The sequence below is a fragment of the Bos grunniens genome, chromosome 17 (assembly GCF_055505025.1).
Source record: "Bos grunniens cultivar Pamir isolate PY7600 chromosome 17, Bosgru_T2T1.0, whole genome shotgun sequence".
Lineage (NCBI taxonomy): Eukaryota > Metazoa > Chordata > Mammalia > Artiodactyla > Bovidae > Bos > Bos grunniens.
This window is the reverse complement of record NC_141181.1, coordinates 66,716,783-66,742,176: the sequence shown is the minus strand read 5'-3', so window position 1 is coordinate 66,742,176 and position 25,394 is coordinate 66,716,783. Positions and strand designations below refer to the sequence as shown.

At 50.7% G+C, this 25,394-nt stretch overlaps 3 long non-coding RNA genes across 4 annotated transcripts; 2 read left to right on the top strand and 1 right to left on the bottom strand.

Moving 5' to 3' along the window:
• Window positions 1-1,356: 1,356 nt before the first annotated feature.
• On the top strand, window positions 1,357-20,235 carry LOC147355694 (uncharacterized). Its single transcript, XR_015144043.1, has 2 exons — window positions 1,357-2,645; window positions 19,792-20,235. It is a non-coding gene; the product is annotated as an uncharacterized LOC147355694 (long non-coding RNA).
• Window positions 7,193-21,839, bottom strand: LOC147355693 (uncharacterized). Of its 2 annotated transcripts, none has more exons than XR_015144040.1 (3): window positions 21,670-21,839; window positions 11,340-11,449; window positions 7,193-7,584 (listed from the first exon to the last, which is right to left on the bottom strand). It is a non-coding gene; the product is annotated as an uncharacterized LOC147355693 (long non-coding RNA). The 2 variants fall into 2 exon arrangements; XR_015144041.1 differs by lacking the exon at window positions 21,670-21,839 and adding an exon at window positions 21,373-21,549.
• A 2-nt stretch (window positions 21,840-21,841) lies between these two features.
• Window positions 21,842-25,382, top strand: LOC147355692 (uncharacterized). The gene is made up of 2 exons (XR_015144042.1): window positions 21,842-22,998; window positions 25,240-25,382. It is a non-coding gene; the product is annotated as an uncharacterized LOC147355692 (long non-coding RNA).
• Window positions 25,383-25,394: the final 12 nt, after the last annotated feature.

The window sequence follows — 25,394 nt, the reverse complement described above, 5'->3', positions numbered from 1 at the left end:
CCCCTCGGAGAGGCATGATGTCACAGAGACCTGTTGCAGGCAGAATTCCAGAGTCTGAGTCTCTAATCCACCCGGTGGAAGATGAGACAGGAGCTGGGCACTCACATGGCTCCCCAGAGAAACCCCTTCTCTCCACTGGAGAGCTCCCCCTAAAGCTGACTGAACAGCCCCTGGAGAGGGGGTGCATTAAGGTGAGAGGAACTTCAAGGACCCATCAGAGTAAATTTCAAGGAGGGCCGAGGGCTGACGGGGAAGGGATTATTGGATCTGCTCTCTGCAGGGAGATGGAAACAAAGAGACAGGTCAGTGAGTGAGCAGCTCAAGCAAGAGTCACTGTGTGACTGTTGACCCGGGACCCCAGTCTTCACAATCCCGAAAGTAAGACAGTGTATCTCCTGCTGGGCTCAAAGGAGCAGACATCCATGCTGTGAGCTGTCTATGGAAGGGGGACCCATGACAAGGATCTGAGAGTGGTCTTTGGAAGACAAGAGCTGTCCCTAAGCAAGCAGGAAGTGAGAAAACAGGGACCTCAGCCCTACAACCACAGGGAACTGAATTTTGCTGACACCTCGACTGAACGTGAAGGAGAACCTGAGCCTCAGATGAGATCCTAACCCCAGTGACACCTTGATTTCAACCTTGGGAGACACTAAGCAGAAAATCTAACTACACCATGCCTGGACTATGACCTACAGGCCTGTGAGCTAACAGATGGATGCTGCTTAAAGTCACGAAGTTTGTGGCTTTTTTTTATGCAGCAGTAGAAAACGAGGGACTTCCGTGATGGTCCAATGGTTAAGACTCTCTGCTTCCAATGCAGGGGGTCCAGGTTCAATCCTTGGTCAGGGAACTAGATCCCAAGTGCCACAACTAAGACCCAGTACAGACGAATTTTTTAAAAAACAGAGACTTCCCTGACAGCCCAGTGATTAAGACTTTGCCTTCCAGTGCGGGGGTGTGGGTTCATCCCTGGTCAGGCAGCTAAGATCCCACATGCCTCCTGGCCAAAAAACCGAAACATGAAACAGAAACAATATTGTAACAAATTCAGTAAAGACTTCTAAAAAAGAAACAAATGCACTAAAAATGTTTTTTTTTTAATTTTATTTTTAAACTTTACATAAAAATGTTTTTTAAAAAAAATAGAAAATGAATCCACTACCTTGACCTCTGTAAATAGCACCTTTATTAAAGTAGGTTCATTTGAATGTGCCATCCGTCTCCTGTGGGGCCCTGCATTATTTGACTTCTCTGGGCTTTCGTTTCTTCACCTATAATAGGAGATAACTATAACAAAGCTATAACAAGGACGCAACGAGATAGTGACCAGGCCAGCTCTCTGTACCTCCCTCCCCTGCTCCACCAGTCCCTGGACCATGCACACGCCTGCCCTCTGCCCCAGCCGAGTGACGGTTCTAAAACTGAGGGCAGCATGGCTTCATCTACTGGTTAACAAAAAACACACGCCACCGAGACGGTGGTAGACCTGAGGGCCTGTGAGGGGCGTGCCCAAACCGCTGGTTTCCCTGGTCACCAATGAACCACGTGACATCGGTTCCTCCAATCAACGGCCTCTCTCCCTCCCTCTAGTGGTGAAGAGCGCCGCCATGTTGTGCTCACCGCCCTCTGTGCAAAGTGCGGCTGTCACCTCAGGACCCTTTCCTTCTGACGTCAGTGTCTCCAGATTCAAGGCTGGGCAACTACAAGGCTCATAGTCCAATAGGTGCAGCCGAAAACTGGCCACAGAAGGCTGAGGAAATTCCCCTCAGCGGGAAGAAGTTGGGAAGTGAGGACGAGGACGAAAAGTTGTGGGGGATGACCTGAGGTGTCGTCCGCTAGCACGAGGGGCACTGGGCAGCTGACCACCACGAGAGGCGTCTTTCTCTTCCATGACACTAAGGATGTCCTACTCAATTCTGAGTCTCTTTCCAGTTTAAAAGTGGCGTTTCTGTGCTCTGGGTTCCTCTTAACTGCTCGGGGTTGACTGGTGAATACAGACGAAAGACGAGGATCTGGATTATTTGTCCGATACTTGGGGGTTACCTGTTTGGGTAAGACCAGCCCACTCCCTAAACCAACCCCCCACCTCGGTCCCAGCTACAGGAGGGGGCAGAGCAACGAAATTGGGGGACGGGATCACGGCTACACACCGGCTACGATGCGTTACCACAGGTGGGAGACATTACAGAACGCTGACAAAGTCTTCCAGAATCACAACCACTGTTCAGGATCTAGAACAGCTGTGCGTGACCTATGGGACCCCTTTTGGACATGGATAGGGAAAAATGCCTGTGAAGTCCAGGAACAGGGCAATAAAAATGCCATACACTCATTTTTCCACCTGCTCTACAACCCCACTGCTGACGGGCTATGAAAGGACCACTTAAACATTGAGAGGGGAACTCGTTCTCAACACGTGGTTGTCTCGAGCCCTGCGAACTGTCCCCGAGCAGTCCAGGAGCATCTTCCCAGTGCCCACGCTGTGTTGATCCAGAAGAGACTGATCAACACCGTGCCCCTCAACTGTTGACAACCAGGAACCAAAGGACCGTTGCCAAACATGGGTCAGGACAACCACTCGCTTTTTCCCTTGACATGGGATCCACTTCCATGGAACACGTTGTAAAATGGCCTGGGACTGGCAGGTAAGTCCTGGTGGTTTGTGTTTGCCAAATAGGATTAGAAAGGGGCTTAAACGGACTTCTCTGGTGGTCCAGTGGTTAAGACTCTGCACTGCCGATGCAGGAGGCACCGGTTCGATCCCTGGTTGGGGAACGAAGATCCCACATGCCACTCAGTGTGGCCAAAAGATAAATGAATCAAAGTTTCCTGCTCGGGTCACTTCTTCAGGTCTTCATTATCTTGTGAAGAATTAAATTTTAAAGGTTACATTTTAAAAAGGCGGGGGGGCGGGGGGGATGGCTTACAGGATGGCATAAATACATCACCCTTAAGTTCCCTGGTGGCTCAGACCGTAAAGCGTCTGTCTACAATGTGAGAGACCTGGGTTCGATCCCTGGGTGGGGAAGATTCCCTGGAGAAGGAAATGGCAACCCACTCCAGTACTCTTGCCCTGAAAATCCCATGGACAGAGGAGCTTGGTGCAGGCTACTATCCATGGGGTCACAAAGAGTTGGGCAGGACTGAGCGACTTTACTTTCACTTTCAGCTCTGTTCAGTCACTCAGTCATGTCCGACTCTTTTCTACCCCATGGACCACAGCACGCCAGGCTTCCCTGTTCATCACCAGCTGCTGGAGCTTACTCAAACTCCTGTCCATCAAGTCGGTGATGCCATCCAACCATCTCATCCTCTGTCATCCCCCTCTCCTCCCTCCTTCAGTCTTTCCCAGCATCAGGGTCTTTTCCAGTGAGTCAGTTCTTCACATTAGGTGGCCAAAGTATTGGAGTTTCAGCTTCAGCATCAGTCCTTCCAATGAATAATCAGGACTGATCTCCTTTAGGATGGACTGGTTGGATCTCCTTGCAGTCCAAGGGACTCTCAAGAGTCTTCTCCAACACCACAGTTCAAAACCATCAATTCTTCAGCGCTCAGCTTTCTTTAGAGTCCAACTCTCACATCCATACATGACTACTGGAAAAACCATAGCCTTGACTAGATGGACTTTTGTTGGCAAAGTAATGTCTCTGCTTTTTAATATCCTGTCTAGGTTGGTCATAGCTTTTCTTCCAAGGAGCAAGCATCTTTTAATTACATGGCTGCAGTCACCATCCACTCCAGTATTCCTGCCTGGAAAATCCCGTGGATGGAGGAGCCTGGAAGGCTCCATGGGGTCGCTGAGGGTCAGACATGACTGAGCGACTTCACTTTCACTTTTCACTTTCATGCATTGGAGAAGGAAATGGCAACCCACTCCAGTGTTCTTGCCTGGAGAATCCCAGGGACGGGGAAGCCTGGTGGGCTGCCGTCTATGGGGTCACACAGAGTCGGACATGACTGAAGTGACTTAGCAGCAGCAGCAGTCACCATCTGCAGTGATTTTGGAGCCCAAAAAATAAAGTCTGCCACTGTTTCCCCATCTATTTGCCATGAAGTAATGGGACCAGATGCCATGATCTTAGTTTTCTGAATGTTGAGCTTTAAGCCAACTTTTTCACTCTCCTCTTTCACTTTCATCAAGAAGCTCTTTATTTCCTCTTCACTTTCTGCCATAAGGGTGGTGTCATCTGCATATCTGAGGTTATTGATACTTCTCCCAGCAATCTTGATTCCAGCTTGTGCTTCTTCCAGCCCAGCATTTCACATGATGTACTCTGCATATAAGTTAAATAAGCAGGGTGACAATGTACAGCCTTGACGTACGTATTTCTTCCCCGATTTGGATTCTTTACCAGCTGAGCCACAAGGGAAGCCCTTCTTTCCCAGCTTGGAACCATTCTGTTGTTCCATGTCCAGTTCTAACTGTTGCTTCTTGACCTGCGTAAACATTTCTATTTTGATTATTAGTGGGATCTTGGTCCTCCTGGGGTGCAAGGAGCCACTGTGAATGGTTTATGCATGCTGAATTTAACGCGATTTCCAACACAAATGCTCCCTCCACAGAGAAACCCATTTCAGTAGCCTCAGCACTTCTCTCTTCAGTCCCCCGGTGGCTTGAAGGCAGAGGAAACTGAGCAATGGGAAATGGCTTGCCTTAACCAGTTGTTTCAGGAGGGCTCATACCTGGGAACCAGTTTGTTAAGAGGGAAAGAGCAGTGGGGGAAGAGCTTGGAGAAGGAGGTGGGCGGCCAGCACCCAGCACCCAACACCCACACCCACAACTGCCCACCAAAAGCAGTTCTATAGGCTTCCTGGTTGTGACCACCTGTGGGGTGGAAATCAGATTTGGATCCTAGAAGACAGAGAGGAAATCACCATCTCTTAAGTTTTATAGTTTTAAAACTATCTTCCCAAAATCAGTGTTGCCATTGGTGGGATGGTGGGGAGGGGTCATGTCTCCTGTTCAGACATGATTTCAAGAGACATTCATTTACTCAGGCTCTAGGGGGGAACATTGTTGTTACCCGCCAGAACTGGAACCGAACTCGAGTTCAGCTGCTTGTTACTGAAAAGTCAAATGTTCAAGAGACAAAGATTGGTGGGGAAAGATGCTTCATTCAAGAAGCCTGTGACCTGGGGAGATGGTGAACTAGCAACCGCCCAAAAAACAGTCTCCCCATTGCCAGAGGGCAAGAGTTTTTAAAGGAAAGCTTCACGGGTGCACAGGCGGGGGTTCCATGCAGAACAGCCAGTCAGCTGACTCCATCGATCATATTGAAACTGGTCACATGGTGGTCTGGTCAGCACCATCTTGACTGTCTCAAGCACAGTTCATCTTCAGCTCCAGGGTTAGTTGGTTCCCATTTCCTAGAGGCCAGTTCTTAAAATTGTGCAAGATGGAGCAGCTTGTGTCACGGCTACTGTCTGCTGATCATGCAATTAGCTTTTTCCCTCTGGTGGTAGCTCTAGTATCTGCAAAACAACTCAGGAGTGGTCATCAGACACTTAACCTGTGTCCTTCAGGGAGGAACTAAAGATGATGTGACTCGCCCTAATTATTAACTGCTGGAGCCTGCTCTTTTGTGACTCAGAGGAGGTCTGGCAGACTACAGCTTTTCAACAAATAAAAGATGGAGGACTCTGAAGGCCTTTTGTACCTGGAAGGGCCCTGAAGGGTCCTTCTCGGTTTTATTATAAGGCAGATACTATCCTTGCCCTTAGGGAGAAAACAGCCCAGTGAATTCGGTGAAAAGGGTGGCAGAGGCATGAAAGAATCACTGGAGTTACGATATGCATGTGAAATTATTAAGGAAACATGTTGGTAGACGCTCCAAGCAGTGGACCTTGTACAAATAGGTGTTATGCAATAAATAAAGTATATGAAGGGATACATGTTAAGTAACTTTGGTAAACTGGGTTCAGTGAAACTAATAGGTGTTCTCAGTGCCTTTAATGTAAGGATGTGCCCTGAGCTGCTCTGAATCTGATTGATTGTCACAGTCCTCAGGGAGGCATCTCAAAAGGACAAATGTAGCACAGACCTATGAAATCAGAATCCCCCAGAAGTGAGGCTAAGGAAACTGCAGTGTTACAAGGTCTCCAGGTTGATTTTTTTTTAAATAATCAGTCAAAATAATTTGGAGATTGGAACTTGGGGCTGTTAGGGGGACTTCCCTGGTGGTCCAGTGGCTGAGGCTCCAAGTTCCTAATGCAGGGGGCCTGGGTTTGGTCCTTGGTCAAGAAACCAGATCTTGCATACCGAAACGAAGATCCCTTGTGTAGAAATTAAGCCTGGAACTGCCAAATAAATTTAAAAAAAGAATTTGGGGCTATTAGGGACTGGAATGTCTGTGGTCCTTTCACCCCACCACCCTCCACTGCCAATTCACCTGTTGAAATCTAATCCCCAGTGGGATGATATTTGGACATAGAGCTTTGAAGATGATTAAGTGATGAGGGTGGGGCCCTCATGAATGGAATTAATACCTCTAGAGGAAAAAAAAAGAATACTAGCTCACCTTCCTCATGTGAAGATATGAGAAGGGGACTTTCCACCACCCCGAACTCACCAAGACCCCACTATGCTAGCACCCTGATCACAGACTTCCAGCCTCCAGAATTATGAGAAATTTCCGTTTATACACCATCCAATCTATGGCACTTTGTTTACAACAGCCCAAGCTAAGACAGGGACTACAGGAATTTCCCAGTCTTCTTAGTCTCCTAGATATATCTGCTGAAACATTCTTCAGTATATGCTAGTCTGGATACCTGGTCCTAGCTGTGTTGATTTCTCTTTTGCCATCCATTCACTAGGAAATGTGCGGGCATCCCAGTGGAATCCAGGTGTGCATATTAAAAGGAGCCAGGTACACAACCCTAGCCAAGTGTCTAGAGACAAAAATCAGAGGAGCTCATGGTCCTCCGGGATTTCCCCTTGGCAGAGCCTCTTAGGGAAGATCTGGTTTTGCTCTTTTCCTAACTCACAGGAGGTGCAGATGCTGGAATGATCTCAGTGGCCACAAATGAGCCATCCAGAGACTGGAGGTGGGGTGGTCTCAATGGTTCCTGAGGGGGTCCTGAAGCACTCACAGCAATGACTGGGTTCTAGGAGTTGGTCTTTAAAGGTAGAAGTCTTCTAGAGGGATGGGATCGGGGGATAAAAGGGAGGGAACATATATATATATATATATATATATATATATATATATTTATTATTGCTGATTCACATTGTCTACAGCAGAAACCAATACAACATTATAAAGCAGTTATTCTCCACTTAAAAATAAATAAAAATGAATAAGTTTTTTTAACAGGTAAGGGGCCTAGCCCATGTCTGGACCTGTGACCCTGTCTCTCCTCTGCAGGATTTCAAGAGGCTGACCGTGACTCTTTTGGCTGATTTACTCCTGATGTTCCCATTGGCTATCTCCCAACAGCCTCATGGTCATATTTATAACAAAGCAGCACACCTCTTTTAAACAAGCAGCTTAGGGTGCTGAACAGTCACAAAATTAGTGAAAGTAATTAAATCCTCAGTTCTTCATGGACAAGTTGTTCACTTCCACGCCTCAGTTTCCTCATCTGCAAACAGAGAAAATAGAGTATAATCTCCCTCCCAGGATGGAAGAGATTAAATAGATGCCATTACAAAGCATCTGGCACAGAGTAGATCTTCAACAAATGCAAGTTATTCCTTCCTTCCTTATTTCCTTCTTCCTCGAAAGGGCTTTTCGTTAAGAGTCAGGAGAAAGAGGATGGTTCTGCCACCAGCTTGTGTGTGACATTGGTTCTCTCTTGGGCTCTGAATTTGGGGGAGAGTTTAGTTGGAAAAGAGCTAACATTCTAATTAATTCAAGCAGGGGAAGTAGGAAGAAGGAATACATATTGTTAAGATGCAGGGGCAACTCATAGAGCCTGAGCTGGAGTGAAGGCAGGTCTCAGGGAAATAGGGACCCGGGTGTGCTAGGAAACCTGAGATGTTCCTCCTTTCTGCCTTTGTCCTTTCTCCTCTCTTGACGTGGCTTTCATTTGTTGCTACTTCCCAACCCACAGCACAGATCACGCCAGTCAACACTCCCCGGAATGCACACACTGAGCCAAGGGCCCGCTTCCCTTAAAAAATGAAAGTGTTAGTCAGCCAATCCTGTCCGACTCTTTGTGACCCCATGTAGCCCTCCAGACTCCTCCATCCATGGGATTCTCTAGGTAAGAATACTGGAATGGGTTGCCTTTCCCTTCTTCAGGGGATCTTCCCCACCCAGGGATCGAACCCAGGTATCCCACATTGCAGGAGGATTCTTTACCATTTGAGTCACCAGGGAAGCCCTTAAACTACTTCCAGATCTCCAGAGGCTTTCATTGGCCCAGCTTGAGTTGGGCCCTACCCCTGATCCAATCCACGGTGTCCATAGCTGGGGCCAGAGAAGGAGAACTGGGATTGCCAAAGGGTAAGAGTCTCTGAGATGAATGAAACATGCTAGCTGGCCTCACGGAGCTCGGTGTGAAGAGGGAGACAGATCCAGGGACAAACTCCATTCCTACTTAGGAGAGGTCATCAAACGATGGGATTGAAAGGACCACACAACCAGCTTGTGGTGTGAAAAGTTCCCAGAAGCTGCACCAACCACTGCCCCAAAGCCGCTCTAGGACGTGATGAGCCAATTAATCACAATTATTATTTATGGCAGTGCCAATCCACCTGCTTGTGTCACAAGACATTAGTTATTGCCAGGAATGATGAATCCCAGGATGTAGAACATGCTAAAAATATTAATCTACAAGTGAAAATGATTTTAATTGGATTTCGCCCTTGGGGTCGTGTCAGGGTCCCGCTTTCAATCAGACTTGTCCAGTCAGCAAAGTGGACCCCAGCCTTTCAAATTGAAACTGTGATTGGCTGGCAGAGGTTAATAGAAATGTTGGGAAATAAATAGGTTATTGATTGATCATAACAATCAGCTGGCTCCTGGCTTACCTTGCTGACCTCGCCCACCCAATTTTACGGCCAAACTCAGTTAGCATCTAATTATAGATCACTTTTACAATACTGTGTATTAATGAGTAGATTAAAGGGGGTGGTGGGTAGGGGAATTCTTACTGGAGAAGTTTCCCCCTGGCAGAAAAATGTGATGAGACCTCCTGTCTTACTTGGGGACTGTGGCTGAGAGAAGGGAGGATCCTAAGAGGAATATTACTTTCCCCACTTTCCTGACAAAACCTCATTCTTTCACTCAACACACACTTGGAGGCTTTGTGCAGGGAGCCTGGGGACCATATTTGATACAACCCCTCTGCTCAGGCCCTCATTCCGGCTTCTAAAACATCCGTGAGCATAAGAATTACTTGGCAGGGGGCTTCCCTGCTGGCTCAAGTGGTAAGGAATCTGTCTGCCAGTGCAGGAGACATGAGTTCAATCCCTGACCCCGGAAGATACCCCGTGCCTCGGGGCAACTAAACCCACGTGCCATAACTACTGAGCCCACATGCCCTGGAACCCGGGCTCTGCAACCAGAGAAGCTACCACAGTCAGAAACTCGTGCAGCACAACCTGAGAACAGCCCCCACTCTCCACACCTGCAGAAAGCTCACACAGCCATGAAGACCCAGCACAGCCAAAAAGAAATAGTAAATTTTTTTAAAGGAATTATTTGTCAGGCAGCTTGTTAGAAAGGCAGATTCTTGAACCCACCCCTGAGGCGCTGATTCAGAGGAGTCTGCATTTTTAGCAAGCCCACCCAGCCTCAGAAGTCCAGAGGCAGTGGGGGAACCTCAGTTTGAGACAGAATGGCCTGATTGGAAATAAGGTCCACACAAGGAAACAAAAGTCAGAGCTCTGGGTGCCCGGCTGGAAACTGGTCCAGGGTCCCATGGGACACATGGGAAGCCAGGGTCAGCTGAACCTGGGAGTCTTCAGAGAGCAGATGATGCTGGCGTTGAGCAGGAATTCCCCAGGTGAGCCTGAAGAGCAGTTTGTCCCCATAAAGGGTCATTTTTAACAGGCACCAGTGGTGCGGCTGGCAGTCCCCACCAGGGAGATAATCAGCGTCTGCTTTTTGGCTGGGAAGACAAGCGTATAAATAACTTTGAATTGCCTCTTCTATTCCAAGTGACTCTCCGCTTGCTGACCCCCAGCATCTTGCGTCCCGGTCTTTTCCCCCCAGCCTCATAGCCCGACCCCCAAGCCTCTTGAACCCCAGTCTTTCCCCCCAGCACGCCAACTCACTCCCACCTCAGGGCCTTTGCCCTCTCTGTCGCCCGTGCCGGACATGCCCTTCCTCCTGACGTCACATGCTCAGCTCCTTCACAGCAGCTCAAAGTGCCACCTCCTCCCACCACCAGCCTCAGCCATCCCCAGGCCATGCTGCCCAGTTGCTCTCCTCAACTTCTTCCGTAGCAGTGAATGGCAGGAGGTACCTCACATGAAATTAAAAGATGCTCACTCCTTGGAAGGAAAGTTATGACCAACCTAGACAGCATATTAAAAAGCAGAGACATTACTTTGCCAACCAACGTCCATCTAGTCAAGGCTATGGTTTTTCCAGTAGTCATGTATGGATATGAGAGTTGGACTCTAAAGAAAGCTGAGCGCTGAAGAATTGATGCTTTTGAACTGTGGTGTTGGAGAAGATTTTTGAGAGTCCCTTGGACTGCAAGGAGATCCAGCAGTCCATCCTAAAGGAGATCAGTCCTGGATATTCATTGGAAGGACTGATGTTGAAGCTGAAACTCCAATACTTTGGCCACCTGATGCGAAGAACTGACTCATTGGAAAAGACCCTGATGCTGGGAAAGATTGAAGGCGGGAGGAGAAGGGGAACACGGAGGATGAGATGGTTGGATGGCATCACTGACTCAATGGACATGAGTTTGGGTAAACTCCGGGAGTCGGTGTTGGACAGGGAGGCCTGGTGTGCTGCAATCCATGGGGTCACAAAGAGTCGGACACAACTGAGCGACTGAACTGAACTGACCTGACCTCACATGTTAGGTTCCATGTCTGTGACCCCTACTGGCCTCAGAGGACGCTGTGCACAGGCAGGACATGGTTGCCAGATGGGCCTCATCCTGAACTCTGAGGAACAAAGAGGACAGGCCAGGAAAAGACAGACGAAGTTCATAAGCTGAGACCCAGCACTCCAGGCAGGTGAAGTTGTGAGCCCGTGACTTACCCACTCTGTACATCATTTATGTATCAAGATTTCTGTTCTGTAGGAGAGGAGGGTGGGCAGGAGAGGGAGGGAGCTGGCACAGCCACCCCGGACGCAAACAAAGCGCTGGAGGCTTAGACGAGAGGAATGGCAGAGAGTCAGAGGAGAACGGATAGAATCAAGAGATACCTGTGATTTCTCCCCGATTTTGCTTTTGAGCAACCAGAGACGAGATGTGGGGCTCTTCACTGAGATGGGAGACGCTGGCGGAGGACCGGGATGGAGCTGGGCGGAAACATCTTGAGTTCAGGAAAGAGAGAAACAAAGACTTTTTTTAAAGGAATTATATCTGTTGTCTGTTTCTGCACAAGGATCCATCCACTCCAAGACCTACTGACTTAGAACTAGAATCATTTCTCCTGAACCTGCAGTTTGGGAAGGGTTATCCGCGCTCCATGCGGCATTGGCTAGGCAGCCCAACTAGCGCTGAAGGATCAGCCCTTTGAGATGGCACAGTTGCTGCAGCCTGGAGGCTGAGCCAGGGCTCGGGGTGGGGAAGGGGTTGGGGCTTAGGTCCTCCACATGTCTCTTCACAGCTGCTTTGGCTTCCTCGCAGCATGGTGGCTGGGCTCCAGGTGAACCGCACTTGGCCTTGGAAGTCACGTACCATCACATTTGCCATAGTCACAAACCTGCCGGGCTTTTGAGGGGATGGGAGAGGCTGCTGCTGCCGTTTCTGGAAAATACAGCCAGCCACGGCGACAATAATGACAAATGCTTGCGGCACGATTACTCTACACCAGGACTTCCCCGCGCGTGGGGTCCTTTCACAACAGCCCCAAGGAGGAGGCTCTGTTATTAACCCCATCTCACATGTGGGGACATGAAGGCCCAGACAGGTGAAGTGACTTGCCCCACGTGACACACTGTCTGAGTCCTGGTGGCTCCGAGCAGAGCTTAGCCTGACTTTTCTGTACGCCTCGGTGCCCAGTGCAGGGCCCGGCCCCAGACCCCGGGGCACTGGCTGGGTGAGGCTGAAGGCACGGACGGCGTGAGTCCCGCAGGAGCCCCCTCACTGCCACACTGAGAACCTGGGATCGCTTAGAGGCAGCTCAGGCCTGACCCCAGTGCCAAAAGGTGTTGTCTGGTATGAGCTCCCCAGTGGCCCAGCGGCCCTGAGATCCTCCCTGGGAAAGAGCCCCCACGGTCCTGAGCTTTCAAGGCGCTCCTGTGGCGGGAGGCTCCAGAACATTCCTTACATTCCAGGGCTTTTCTCTGGGAGGAGGCCTCCTTCCCACAGGACAGGACTCTCTGCGAGGACTGGGAAGCTCATTGTGTTTCAGGCACAACAGTACCAGCTCTCCATGGGGCCCCTGTACCTCCAGCTGTGTGGCTTTGACCCTAGAGTGGCCACTTAGGGTAAAAGAATCTGTTTATCTGCCATGGGGCCTGGTGAGAAATGCCCATGATGAGTTGGCCACCAGGACCACGGCTCCTGGGGCGCCTGCGTTCAGGTGGGCTCAGGCGCTGTGGGGACAGGGCGGCCTGAGCGACAGCTGGGCTGCCCATCTGTCCGCTCAGTGATATGGTCCGGTTGCTCCCCTGTCCAGTCCTCAGGCTGCTCCACCTTCCACCTGGATTCCCTGCCCAGCGGCAAGAGAAACCACAGGTCTGGGAAAGGGGATTGGAGACCCGTCGAGTACTGATGATATTCTGCATCTCCTCTTTTCGAGTCCTCACAATCTCTTAGACGGAAACGGTATTATCTCCATTTTGCAGATGAAACTGAGGCTTTGAAAGGGGAGATCACTAACTCGAGGTCACATAGCCAGCAAGGGGTGGATCTGGTTGCTCCTGAGTCAGCTTGGGTACTGCCCACTCACAGATTCCACTGGCTCCCCTTTTAATTCAGCAATATCTTCTGGATCCCTGGCTCTGTGCCCGGCACGAGGCTGGGTGCAGCACAGGGCACAGACCCGATGCAGCAGGCAGGCATCATCTCCCCGCTGTGGAATCACAGACCCGAGGGGGCAGCACGTGAGCAAAACAGGTGTGAAGCACAAACTCAGTTCATTCTCCAAGGACATGGAGCGCCTCACAGGGAGGAGCAGAAACAGAAGAGAAGCCGGTGTAGAGACAGCGACTGGGCTGTCTCACTGGGAAGACAAACCTGGAGTCTGGGAATGGTGCATCCCCCCATTGCCATGGTAACCACCTGGGACCCAGCATTCCCAATCCACCAACTGTGCATCCCTGGGCAAGTGTCTTCACCTCCCTGAGGCTCAGTGTCCCCCTCCTGTAAAAATGGGGAAAAGGAAACTCACCTCTCAGATACTGTGAGCATTCCAGGAACCAACATGTAGGAACAATTTAGCACAGAGCCTGGCATGTAGCTAGCACATGGAAAATGGCAACAGCCGTTTTATATTTGAAAGTGGGATGGGAAGAAATGGTCTTGCCTGCAGGTGGAGCCCACAACATAGGCTTGGTTCTCAGAATTCTTTAGGGGGAGTAAATTAGAGGACCCTGAATTGCCAGAAACACCAGTGGCATCGAAATAAAGTGACCCTTGCCAAGAGAACCGTGGTGAAATGGAAGCCAAAGTCATAGTCTGCCCATTTTGCAGAGAAGAAAAACGGGCTTCAAGAGGAGAAGTCATTTGGCTTGATGTCTGTTAAGAACAGAAGCCCTCAGTAGACATGAACAGAACTTTCCCAAAGCTTCTATTCAAAACCGCATTCTCTCTAGCGTGTTCCTTTCCCCCATCTACCCAGGCCCACCCAATTCCGTGAAACTGGAATCCAAAGAGGATCCCCACAGAGCCTCCTCTCCAAACCCCAGAGAGTAACCAAAGTTTCCAACAGAGAATGCGGGGGTCTTGGTGCGACACCGCCATCTGCTGGCTATGCCCAAAAACTGCAGCTCTGGCTTGACCACTTACAAGTGCCTGCAGTGGGCTCTGGGACCCTGCCTCCCGCGAATGTACAATAAATAAGACCAGAGACAGACAATAAATAAGGAATCAGACGAGTAAGCAAGGTAATTTCAGATGGGTGCAAGTTTTAAGCAGGAAATAAATAGGTTTATGTGATAGAGCAGCCGGTCTCAGGTGTGGTTCTGAGATTTGGGGACCCAAAGAGAAATTAATCCTTCCGTTTCATCTTCCCTCACAAGTGCATGGTGGGGTTTTGCAGGGGCTACCTGGACATGTGATGTTGCAACGGACTGAATGCAGAAGCAGACAGCAGAATCCAAGGCTCGATCTTCTATTCAGTTCAGTTCAGTGGCTCTGTAGTGTCCAACTCTTTTTGACTCCATGGACTGCAGCACGTGAGGCCTCCCTGTCCATCACCAACTCCCGGAGTTTACCCAGACTCATGTCCATTGAGTCGGTGATGCCATCTAACCATCTCACCCTCTGTCGGCCCCTTCTTCTCCCGCCTTCAATCTTTCCCAGCATCAGGGTCTTTTCAAAAGAGTCAACTTTTCGCATCAGGTGGCCAAAGTATTGGAGTTTCAGCTTCAACATCAGTCCTTCCAATGAACACTGAGGACTGATCTCCTTTAGGATGGACTGGTTGGATCTCCTTGCAGTCCAAGGGACTCTCAAGAGTCTTCTCCAACACCATAGTTCAAAAGCATCAATTCTTCGGCGCTCAGCTTTCTTTATAGTCCAACTCTCATATCCATACATGACCACTGGAAAAACCATAGCTTTGACTAGACGGACCTTGGTTGGCAAAGTAACGTCTCTGCTTTTGAATATGCTGTCTAGGTTGGTCATAGCTTTTCTTCCAAGGAGCGTCTTTTAATTTCATGGCTGCATTCACCATCTGCAGTGATTTTGGAGCCCAAAAAATAAAGTCTGCCACTGTTTGCACTGTTTCCCCATCTATTTGCCATGAAGTGATGGGACCAGATGCCATGATCTTCGTTTTCTCAATGTTAAGCTTTAAGCCAACTTTTTAACTTTCCTCTTTCACTTTCATTAAGAGGCTCTTTAGTTCTTTTTCACTTTCTGCTATAAGGATGGTGTCATCTGCATATCTGAGGTTATTGCTATTTTTCCCAGCAATCTTGATTCCAGCTTGTGCTTCATCCAGCCTGGCATTTCACATGATGTACTCTGCATATGAGTTAAACAAGCAGGGTGACAATATACAGCCTTGGCATACTTCTTTCCCAATTTGGAACCAGTCTGCTGTTCCATGTTCAGTTCTAACTGTTGCTCCTGACCTGCATACAGATTTCTCAAGAGGCAGGTCAGGTGGTCTGGTATTACCATCTCTTTCAGAATTTTCCACAGTTTGTTGTGATCCACACAGTCTTCTATTAAGCCAGACTTTAAAGAGATTTACCAAGAAAATAATGCTGTCTCCTTTTTTTTGGAAAGTTATTTTTCATGAAGAATGTGTTATTTACATAAGCATGCAATGCTTATTTTTATTGTCTTTTTTTTTCAATGAATTAATAAGTCCTTTTAAAGTCTCAGTTTTCATTTCTGTTGTAATGAATTGGATAAACAAGACTCTAAAACATCTCAGTTGCAACTTCTAATATGGTAGACTCCATGCCAATTTCCATCTGCTATTTTTCTCCTTGTGAGGTAGTCCCTGTCCTTGGAGAAATGCACACAGCTGCCTCCCCAGGGCTGTAAGCTCCACAAAGGCAGGCCAGTGCCTGTCTGCCCCGGGCACTCCGTGTGGCACTTCACACAGAGTAGGGTAAGAAGTTTGTTTTGTTTTTTTTAATTGGGGTATAATTGATTTACAACGTTGTATCAGTTTCTGTTATACAACAAAGTGAATCTGTTATACCTATATCCACTCTTTTAGATTATTTTCCTATATAGGTCCTCACAGAGTGTTGAGTAGAGCTCCCCTTACTATACAGTATGCCCTTACTAGTTATCTTTCTGCATATAGTAGTGTGTATATTTCAGTCTCAAGCTCCCAATTTATTCCTCCTCCCCTACCCCCTTGATAGTCATAAGTTTTTTCCTATATCTATGGCAGTGTATTTCTGCTTTGTAAAGTTCCTTGGTGCCATTTTTAATATTCTGCGTATAAGTGATAACAATCTCTAGGCCCCTCCATGTTGCTGCAGATGGCGTTACTTCGTTCTTTTCATGGCCGAGTAATCGTCCATTTTACATAAGTGCCTCATCTTCCTTATTCTTCCATCTATGGACATTTACGTTGCTTCCATGCTCCAGCTATTGTAAATAGCGCCGCTGTGAACATTGGGGTGCATGTATCTTTTCCAGTTACGGTTTTCTCCAGATATACACCCAGGAGCGGGAGTGCTGGACGATAGAGTCATTCTGGTTTTAGTTTTGAAGGAATCTCTATACTGTTCTCCATAGTGGTTGCATCAGTTTGCAGTTCCCGCCAACAGTGAAAGATATTTCTTTTCTCCACGTTCTCTCCAGCATTTATTGTTTGTAGATTTTTTGACGGTGGCCATTATGACCTGTCCCTGGAGAAGGAAATGGCAGTCCACTCCAGTATTCTTGCCTGGAGAACCCCATGGACAGAGGAGTCTGGCAGGCTAGAGTCCGTGGTGTCACAAGAGTCGGATAGGACTCAGTGACTAAACCACCACCACCGTTCTGACCTGTGTGAGGTGATAACTCATTGTAGTTTTGGTTTGCATTTTTATGACAATAGTGATATTGAGCGTATTTTCACGTGCATTTTGGTCATCAGGGGATGCTGAATGAATGAAATGGGGAGCAACTGGGACTGAGCAGTGCCAAGGTGCCCTGGAGGGTGACCTCTTACTATATGGTAGGATGTAAAGGGGCCCTAGGACCAAAATATTTGAGAACAGAAATGACAGAATCCCTGTGGATGCGATGGTCAGAGGAGGTGACTCTGAGGTGTCATTCAGCTGAGACCTGAGAGCCCCAAAGAAGGGCCCTCAGCCATGCGAAAAGGAACAGCCAGTGCAAGAATCTACAGGACAGCATAAGACAGTTGCCTTAGAGAAACGGAAGGGTGGGTAGCCTGGCATCCCCGAGAGGATGGCTGTGCCTGGTATTCAGGATGGACTCAGTACATGGTTTCCAGGTGAACAGAGGGAAAGAAGCAAAGAGACCGAAGCTGATAAGAGACATGGGTTTTCTCTGACGTGCTGTCCTAGACAGAAAGTAGTGCTATCTTAAAAATAGAGCAGTAGGGACCGCCCTGGTGGTCCAGTGGCTGAGACTCTGCACTCCCAGTGCAGCAGGCCAGGGTTCGATCCCCAGTCAGGGAACTAGATCCTGCATACTGCAACTCAAGAGCCCATGTGCCGCAGCCAAGACCTGGTGCAGCCAAATAAAGCGGTTTGTTTCTCCAGAATAAACAGATAATAAATCCTAAAACGTAGAGCAGTGGGCTTCCCTGGTGGCGCAGTGGTGGAGAACCTGCCTGCCAGTGCAGGAGATGCAGGCTCAATCCCTGGGTCGGGAATCCCCTCAAGAAGGAAATGGCAGCTCACTCCAGAATTCTTGCCTGGAGAATCCCACAAGCAGAGGGGTCTGGCGGGCTACAGTCCATGGGGTCGCAAAATTGGCCATGACCTAGTGACCAAACAGCAACAGCAGACAGTGATGATGCGAGACCAAGTGCCTGTGAATACGCCTGATGCCACTGCACCGTGCCCGAAACTGGCTAGGGTGGAAGACCTTGGTAATGTGGGTTTTCCCACAACTACAAGTGAAGTCTATATTGTGCTGACTTTTTAGGTCACGGTCTTGAGAAAAGGTTAGCAGAGTCCACTCTGGTTCCTGGAAAATGCCACTGGTTCCCCCTCCCCACAAATTACGCACCCCTCTGCCTTTTAAGCCACAGTGATCCTCTGCGTGTGAGTTAGTTTTTAATACCAAAATGGTCTTTTCCACTAAAGAAGCTGCATTTATGGGTGAAAGCAAAAGGCCAAGTTCACACTCATTGCTGGATACACATAAAAGTATGTTTAATCGACAGCAGAATTTCTGTCCCCACAGTTAGCATCCCCGGGAGGCAGTAACATGGAAAGTGTCCTCTCTGGTCTGTTCAAGCAAAACAGTGGGTTCCCTGGGTAGATGCTTAAGAGGGCCTTTGGGGTCTTTTGTGGGGATGGGCACCAGAGTGCCCCCCAGAGAATCCCCCAGCTCAATTTGCAATATCAATATCTACACAAGCACACCCCCCCAGCAGGGACCACCGTGGCCTCTCCCCCACACTGGCTGTTAAAGGATTGAGTCACCTCTTCCAGCTGGGAGGCCAGCTCCCAGGCTCCTGAGGTACATCTCCTAGCGAACTTGATGCTCAGAGAAGTCCAGGCCAGAGTGAGCATCAGCAGGCCAGGCTCCGGGGTGGAAAACAGAGTTGCCTTCCTGGGCTCGGCTTCCTCTAGTAGTAAGTCAAGGACACACACACACACTCACACACACAGAATCTCAGAATCCCACCACCATCCTCAGTCTCAAAGGTGGCCTACTCCCAATCCTTCTGTCTCCATAAGGTTCATTACCCACCAAGACGCATTTTTCCCTCCCTGGGACCAGCCTCTTGGACGCTTCCTCCAAGCCTGCGTGCCCCCTTGCAGCCACATGGGACTAACAGGGTCGCTCTCCAGAGAAACTCTCCTGTGGACTTCCAGCCCCGGGACCACGTCCCCTCAGGTCTTCCCCCAGACCAGCATGGCCATTCCAGGGGCTTGGAACGACATGCTTTTAAGACTGTTCCTCCAACCTGTCATTGTCCCCTTGGCCAGGCCCCTGCCTGGCAGGAACATGGCCCTCTTTATTTATCTTAACATGGATCTGAGGACCCAGCACCTTTCCAGAAGTTCTAACCAGTTTCCTAAACTTTGGCCAGAACATGTTATCAGCATCTCACAATTCCACCTAGGCTGAAACAGTCACGTTGTCAGCCTAGAACTGAAATCTAACATCTCCCCTCCTCAGATCACATCCACAGCCACCCCCACCCCGCCGCCATTGCCCTTAGGATAAACTCCCTGGCAACACCATCTGGTATGTGTCCATTTCCCCTCTGTCTCCCGCTTCGTCCCCTACACCCTTCCAGGACTTCTTCGGTCCTCTCTGACCCCCAGAACTCTTTGTCCGCCCTTCTCGCCACCACACTCTGCCCAGCCAGGGCTCCGCTTAGATGCCTTCCTCTTCAGAAAATCTACTGGTGGCCCGCAGCCCACTCTCCCCCACACCCGCTCGATACACTAGCATTAAAGCTCCTTAAGGTTGTGTGATGTTCAATCACCACTCACCCCTGATGCCTAGCACCGCCCCTGGCACGCAGCAGGTGTTTCTCATCCTTTGCCTCCTGAGCACTTCCACAGGCCCATCACCCCTATCATGGTGCCCACCTCACTGCATTACCTGTTGTATTTCTCTGTCTCCCCCACCAAGCTAGCCAAGCACGATGGAAAAACCTGTGCGTGGGTCCAAGACCCAGAGCAGTGCTGGGCACACAGCAGGTCCTCAGCATCCTCAGGTCTTTGCAGTTGAATAAAGAGGGCCCCCGGAATGGGAAATGTTACCAGTGAAATGAAGCGAGGCGGCCACTAGAGGGCAGCAGGCATGTGCTTCCTCGGTGCAGGCTCCCCCTCATCCCAGGTTCTGATGTGTCCTCCTCTCTCCTTCCCTTTGCAGCTCAGGCCTCTGGATCACCCTTCAGACCTCACCAGCGGTTCCACGAGTTTAGCTCTGAGTCTCTGACTGTCAGAGAGGCTCTCAATCCCACAGCAGTATTCAATGACTCAAGCAAATTGCCCACAAAGCCTCCAGGCAGGACTCTGCCCCTGCCCCTGAGCTGATCCAGTCCTCCAGGCCCTGCTATAAGCTGTCCTGGCCAACAGACCCTGACTACCAGACCAAACCAGCAAAACAGCCCCTCTTATTCCCCCTCCCCAGCCACCTGGTTTCCCCTCTTACACCCACCCAGGAACCCCCAGACTCCAGCTTCTCCTCTCTGTTCCCAGAGGAGCCTCCCCCAGCCCTGAAGAGATCCAGACTCCCTTCCAGCCACATTCTGGTCCTCCCAGGGCAGCTAATTGTACAGCAGTTATAAGAGAAAGCTGAGCTAATTTACACCAAGGTGTCCATGGGTGATGGATTTATAACCCATCTGACTATCCAAAGTTTTATGTCTTAAGGCTTCCAAACTCTGAAGTCCCAAATCAAGGACTCTAGACTCTCACCTGATGACTGATGATTCCAGTTACAATGGCATCTCCTCTCTGCACACTAGACAGGCCTTGGGCGGGGGTGGCTACAAAAGCTGCATGCACTAATGCAACTATCAGGCTATTGTTTAAAAGAACCAGAATCTGAATGCAGATTATAAGGGGTTAATAGGATACGTCTAGCGGAGAAGGAAATGGCAACCCACTCCAGTGTTCTTGCCTGGAGAACCCCAGGGACAGGGGAGCCTGGTGGGCTGCCGTCAATGGGGTCACACAGAGTCGGACACGACTGAAGCAACTTAGCAGCAGCAGCGGCCAAAATCTTGGAAGGCTGAGTATGCTTCTAACCACCCACCACCCCACCCGCCCCACAGCAGACACCACTCCTCCATTCGGCCTGAGCCACAGCCCAGCCCCAGCATCTCCTTTTGAGCACCGAGGTCTTTCCTGACTTCAGCTGGCTCTTCCCCAGAGCCTTCACCACGGCCCACACGACTAGCTCCGCCTCTCCCCGTGTTAGTCAAGTCCCAGCCATGCCGACATCCAAGCTGTTAATAGTAATAGTGACGAGGAGTGTTAGACCTGTTGTTAGTCAGAAAGAAATCCACAAGCCGTTAGTTTCTGCTGAAAGGAACAGATCGGGGAGGCAGGAGTTAGTCAGGTGAAGGAGAGGTTAATTAAGAGCAGGTCAGAGCCAGGCCAGGAGCCTGGAGCCCCCCAAGATGGGCAGGGCTGGCTGTTAATGGTCAGCCCCTGGGGCAGCCAGGGCGAGGCAGGGATTAGCTGGGTGAGAGCAAGAGTTAGTGCAGAGGAGCCAGAGATTAGCCCAAAGAGACCAAGGTGCCTACTGGAGGAGAGGCATAAAATCACCCCCAGGTGTGGCCCTGGCTTAGCGGCTGGCGGGCTCTGGGGTAGACAGGCTGGGGTAGGGACGTGGGGGTGAAAAAAGAAGCCAGGGGTGAATTTCTGACTGGCCCAAGGCGTGCAGGGCCCTGTGGGCGCCTGGGGTTCATTGGTTGCTTCCCACTTTATCCCGCAAACCCCCTACCCAAGATCTGCTTTCTTCTCAAACTTCAGATCTGCTGTTTTCTCAAACTTCTCAGTGTGGACTGCCCTTCCCAGTGTGGACTGCCCTTCTCAATGGCATCTGTAGGGGAAATGGACCACACCTACTTCTGGCGTGGGAAACCGGGATCTCGCAGCTCCAGGTATGGGGGAAGAGCCCCTCTAGCCAACTTCCTGTCGTATGAACGTCCCCTCTCACTCATCTCTTTGGTCATTCCACTTCACCGCCTTGCGATAAGGCAGAAATCCCCCTCTCACTGATTAACGGTGTAACAAATACCTCTCTTCGCATTCTTCAAATATAGGAAATGCCCCCTTTGTCTGACTTCCTGTACCAAACGCTGCCCTCAGTGATTTCCACCGCGGTTAAGACGCTTTCAGTGACTCCCAATGCGGAGGAAGCTTCACTTACTGATTTCCGGCGTGGGACACGCCCCTTGACTAACTCCCTTGAGGGACACGCCCCCTTTGTTGACTTCCTGTGCAGGACACGCCCCCCAGTGGCGCCCCACCTCTATCGGCCACTTGCCCAGTAAGAACCTCTGCCCCCACTTCCCTCCGAAGGACGACCCAGAGGCCCATTCTCTCCGCTCCCTTGGCTGGAAGGAGACCTGTAGGCCTCCACCTTCACACCGCAGAGGTAGCCCTGCTCCGGCCAACTCCCAGTGGCCCCCAGACTCTGCGCAGAGGAGAGACCCTGTGCTCAGAGGCCGGCCTCCCTCTAGAACCGCAGGAGCACCTCTTCCTCCGGGCCTTCGCCCCCCTCAGACCTGACCCAGGGAACTTTGAACTCACAGCCAATCGGGGCAGCAAAGTAGGGCATCTGTCTGCAGGACCAGCCTAGGACGTCTGCTTGCCAAAAGGAGGGGGGAACTAGCCCGCCACGGGGGCCCAGAGCTCGGCAGGGCTGGGGTTAGTAAGAAGAGAAAACAGGGTTAGTAGGGACTGGGTTAGTAAGTCAGAGCACAGCACCAGCGGACAGGGGCACCTCAGCAGACACACACGGGAGTCGCTAGGAAAAAAGGAAGAACACACTCGGGTCCGTTAGTTGGTTAGGGGAGCGTGGTCGGGGTGCAGTTGAGGCCCCCCGCCCCGGGGTTAGACGGGTTAGTAATTGAACAAAAGAACTGCCTATGGGGAAAAAGCTGAGGAGAGGAAGAGTGTGGGGAAAGACACAGTTAAGGTTCAAAGCAAGTGTCTGGCCCCAGGCGGAGGGGTCTGTGTGCAAACCACCTAGAGGGACCAGGGCCTGCCAGGGCACCCGATGGGTCCGGTTTTCTGGGCCTCCCGCCCCCACCTCGCATAAATGTGGATTAAGTATCTGCCATGTATCAAGAACTCTATCCTCCTGGGAATGCTCACGGCCACCTGGGAGGTGGCCTCCCATTCCACTGCCGAGGAAACGGACTCAGAGAGGCGGGGTGACTCGCTCTCCAAGTCTGCCCCCCACACCCCCGCTACAGCAGGAAGCGGCAGAGTTGGCAAGTCCTGTTTGCGCGCCCGGTCCTGGAATGTGGGTCTGCACAGAGATCCCAGGCCACGGGCAGGGCCTTCCGGAGCCTCGTCTGCCCCCACATCCCCACCCCTGGGAAGGCCCGTGAGCTGCGAGGTTAGTAGGGTCTGGCTGCGGGGGGGTTAGTAGGGCATGCTCGGGCCTGGTTAGTGGGTTAGTCGGTTGGCAGAAGGCCAGGCACCTCGCCACACGCCACAGCGTCCCGGCCGAGCCCTGGGTTAGTAGGTTAATCCCACCATGCAACACTGCCCCAGCCACATCTCCAGAGGCCGCCCACCCCCACCAGCCAGGGAGCCGGGCCTGACCAGGACAGGGGGTCTGCCGCCAGCGCCTCAGCCCCGCCCCCAGGATAAGACTGTCCACGTGGACCCTGCCCAAAAGAATTGGTGTCCCTGCTTCTGGGTGGTGGGCTTCAGGGCCCCTCCCCCAGCCACTTCAGATCCCCCCAAAATGGACCCTGCTGGTCCTGGCTGGAAAGACCCCCTGCCTGGTCCTGGTCACCACTTCCCAGAAGGCTGGATCCTGTCACACTCAGGCACACGCACACACGCACATACCAGCATCTTCTCACAAAAGGTCTGATACCCCAGAGTCACTGGCTCCAGTGGACAGGTCCCTCTGTCCCCCACCACCAGGCATCTGGCTACCCCAACCGCTGGCCGGCCCTTCCTGCAAACGCTCTAGCCGTATAGAGCTCCCCTGACTCCTGCAGCCGAGTTTAGACTTGCCGGCCCCAGGGAAAGAGCTGCCTTGCCAGCCGCTGCTCCGGAGCACCTGAGTGTGCCCTAGTGTCATCTCCTATCACGGTTATCATTCTCCCACGGAAACCCCAGCCTAGACTCTGCGGTCCTAAATGATGCTCCATAAGAAAAGGGTCTTGTTGCCGGTAGAGCTTGGGGGAAACACTTGGTCCTCTGTCTGTCCTTGAGTATTCACAGTTTCCATCAGCGCTTTTACAGGCTTTGGTAAGTCCTGCACTACAGAAACCCACTGAATTTTCATTTCTTTTTTTTTTTTTAAGACCAATGACATCTCTTATAACTTACTTTGGGAATCTCTTACCTAATTTCCCTTGGAAAACTCTCAGATAAGCCACATCTTTCTCATCCTTCCAAGATCCTGACTGGTTCAGCCTCCCTGGGAAGCCTTTCCAGCCTACTCTGGGGTCTCCCTCCCACCCACCCACCCGTACCCTCAGAACCTGTGCCTCAGGAGACTCTTTTCTGCCCCATCTGCTCATTCTCTGTGTGGACTGGTTTTCTCCACTTGGCATGGCTGTGAAACCCTGCCAGCTTGAATCATGGCCGTATCTGCACTTATATCCCCCTCAAATGAGCAGCACAGGGAAGGACTCACAGTAGGTGCTCAGTTCTGATGAGAAGGGTAGATACTAAATTCCCCAGGAAGCATTCAGAGCTACCGTGGAGGCCATGCCATGCAGTAGATTGCTTGACCTGATTAGAGAGGGATATTAAAAATATAAGAGGGAAAGGCTTCCCTGGCAGTCCAGGGGTTAAGACTCTGCACTCTCAGCACCAGGGGCACAGGTTCGACCCTTGGTCCAGGAACTAAGATCCCACATGCCACCCCGTACAGCCAAAAACAAACAAAAAGATACACCTGGGGAAGCACTGGTCAGAAACGCCTCTGGATCAAAGATGCGAAGTTTACAGTCCAGGGTGCCCGAAAGAGAGAAGCCCTAAATCCAAACTCCCAGACGGACGGGAGTGTTTATTGAGCACCTACTAAGAGTCAAGCACTGTGCCAGCTGTGAGATCTCACTGACTTCTCCCTGTGCCCCACTCCCCGGGTGAGCTGATGGTTCCTGCTTCAGAGTGCCAATCGGACTCACAGGGGTGAGGTGACTTGCCCAAGGTTGCACGTCAGAGCATAACCCTCAGGCTCCAAAGCCCAGGCTCTTCACAGGACTCTCCTCTCCCGGGGGCTCCTCTCCACTGCTCTGGGTTTGGCCAATTCCGTGTCTCTCCAAGGGTCCCAGGGCCTCCCTCGCACAGGACCTGCCACACCGTTTCTGCTTCCCATGTCTCTGCTTCTCCTTCCCCTCCCCATCGGGGGTGGGAATTCTAAAGGGTAGATGGCTCCAGCTTCCAGGTTTGTGGTGACCACCTGCTATGGACTGAATTGTGTCTCCCTCTAAATTCATAGCCCCGATGTGACTATATTTGGAGGTAGGGCTTTGGCATAGGCAATTAAGGCTAAATGAGGTCATAAGGATGAGGCCCTAACCCCATAGGACCAGTGCCCTTATAGGAAAGGGAAGAGATGCCTGATATCTCTCTCCTCTCACACACACCATCTCTCTCTGCGTATGCACAGAGAGAAGGCCATGTAAGAATACAACGAGAAGGTTCTGTCTGCCAGCCAAGGAGATATGCCTCACAACAAACCATCCCTGCCACCTTGGTCTTGGACTTCCAGCCTCCAGAACTATAAGAAAATACATTTCTGCAGTTCGGCCATCCAGGAGTGGA